The sequence below is a fragment of the Mandrillus leucophaeus genome, unplaced genomic scaffold (genome assembly GCF_000951045.1).
Source record: "Mandrillus leucophaeus isolate KB7577 unplaced genomic scaffold, Mleu.le_1.0 Scaffold822, whole genome shotgun sequence".
Classification (NCBI taxonomy): Eukaryota; Metazoa; Chordata; class Mammalia; order Primates; family Cercopithecidae; genus Mandrillus; species Mandrillus leucophaeus.
In genome coordinates, this window is record NW_012108942.1 from 262026 (window position 1) to 264779 (window position 2754).

Genomic DNA, 2754 nt, shown 5'->3' on the forward strand with positions numbered 1-2754 from the left:
ATGAAGTATTAAGAATACAAGATGGCATAGGGGCCAAAAACCATGAATGAGGGAGTCAACAGTATGGCTTATACGACCCCCCACCCCGCAACCTCGGCCACCTCACACTTCCCAGAGGCACACTCAGGAAGCCACTGGCAGCCACTGCACAAGGCTGCTCCAAGATTACATGTCACCTGGACCTAAGAGTGATTTGAAACAGCAACCTAACCCACCACCAAGCTGGGCTGTTTTCTCCAAAGGAATTCCCAACTGTCTTCTACAATAGAATTTCTGTGCAAGTCAGCCACAGACCCTATGGGGACATAGTTTCTCCAAGCAGCAGTAATGTTTAGAGATTAATACTGAAAGCTGTGCTTTGTCTGGCTACCCTCAAGAATCTGCTACAGCTCCTCATCTTCAAACCACCTCTCCAAGCCTGGGATTAGAGCCCTGGACTCCTCAGCAGTCTCTGGGCAAAGGTTGGCCAAACAGACCAACTTAAATTTATGAAGCTTTTTCTGGAGTAACAAGCTACAAATACTAGCAATAGTCTCTCTGTTTTCGAAACCACTGAAACAGCCTGTGTAGTTTCTTTGTTTACACGAAGACTTTGAGAGTTCCTGTTCATCCTCTGCGCTCTCGTTCTATTGCTTTCAATGTTCCAGAAGCACATGAATTTCTGAATTTAGAAGTGTCTTCGCTGTTTCAAACTCTTCAGGAAACATGAGCTTTTAAGTGTCCTCCTCTACATTGCCAGCCTGTGGATCGCTGCGGCCTTCTGCCATCATTGTGCCACCACCCACATCGTTAATTTCTTTTTATTGCTGAGTAGCACTGAATACACCACAATTTGTTTATCTATTCACTGCTTGATGGAAATTTAGGTTCTTTCCAATTTGGGGATATTATAAAATTTTATTTGAGGATGTGAACTTTTTATACAAGTCATTTTCCTTCAATTTGCTTTTAAATCACTCAAGAGAGAACTCTACAAAAGTAAATGTCAAAAAAAACAGCAGGAGGTATGTATTTTTACATATCTCTTTATTTCTGTAGAAGCACGTAGATCATTCCAACCATGATTAATTTGTGTCTTTTTATACACAAAATTCCACTGGATGGTCCAGAAGAGTATTTCCCATGTTTACCTAATAATTAGCACTCCCTATGGTCTTCAGTAAAATATTCTTTAGGTCCCACCATAAACTTAGTAAGTTGCAATTTCTAGAGGTAGGGGTTTTAATCTACTAGGCATGGAGTGAGCACAAGCGCCCTAGTTTTTCAGTGAATATCCAAGTGATTCTAATGTAGTTTCAAGTTTGGGAAATACAGGTGTGCTAAAAACTTCTGTACTTGTGTCACTATGTAATGACATTTGGGTGGCCACAGGTGCTCCACCTTGGGTGACTCCACCCTGGGTAGGTCATTTGCTGACGCCCTGCTAGATAGGGACAGCCCTAATGATGACATGTTTCAGACTTTGCTCTGCCATCTTGCTCAAGGTGATTGTTGCTGATTTCTCACAGCAACAGTGTAAGAAACAAAACAGTATTTTATTGACATGTATTAATAATTATGACCATTGTTTTCAGCACACTGTGGGCAGCATCTTCAGTCCCCATGCCCAGTTTTTCATGAATTATGAGACAACGTCTTTCTGTCCAGATTCAGGAAACAGCCATTACCCTTCAGCAGTACTGACTCTTTGGTGGCATGGTTACAAGACTATCAATTCACCCCCTGCTGGAATCCCCCTTCTCCAAGTGCATCAGACCTTCTATAAAACCAATTGCTAACGGTCCAAAAAAACCAAATTATTCAATGAGTATTAGCCTAGAGCTTGTGCTTCCCAAATGCATAAGTATTTGCTATAGCAAATGTGTAAAAACTAGGTGTGGACCAGACTATTCACCTGAAAATGAGGATATTACTCCTTACAGGGATCCTCCACGATTTCATAAACTATGGCATAATATACTATTTCTCATATGTGATGGGTAAGGCAGGGATCCCAGAGAAATCTGTGTTTTCTGGGTTCCACATGCTTTCTATGAGATTACTATAAATTAGTGTTTTCATTTTGATTATACTCTGTCATCATAGCCTCTTCTGTATCACTAGAATGAACACCTTACCCTTGAGTCCAGCCACATGATGTCAGGACTCATATTTGAGCTTTTGTTTGAGCTCACATTTGTGCCAAGTGAAAGTCCAAGGTATCAGTGGCTGAACAAACAAAGTTTTTCACGGTAGAGAAAAGAGGTGGGAATACCAAATCATCACACATCCTGTAGCAAGATGGAGATGCTGTAACACTTACAACCATAATCATGTTGCAAGCTAATGTGTCATCAGCTTCCAATTAATAATATAAATTGGCAGATGTTACAACCTGCCACCATTTATTAGCATAGTATGAGTATACGAGTGAATATCCAACGACTAATTCGTCTATTGGATATTCCAGAATTAAGTAACTTTAACGCTCATTTTAATGTTGATTTTTATAAAACTACAATGCCAACATTATATTCAATTGAGGAAGAAAACTTTAGAGGAGAGTGGCAGAGCAAGGAGGTAAAGTAGGACTTTGCATTAATCATCCCACACAGAAACATCAATTTGATCAACTATCTATGCACAAAAAAAAAAAAAAAAAAATCACAAGAGCAAAGGAAACCAGGTGAGAGATCACAGTACTTGATTTTAGCATCATCATATTAAGAGATGCATTGAAGAGAATAGAAAGGACAGTTTTACATTACCCACATC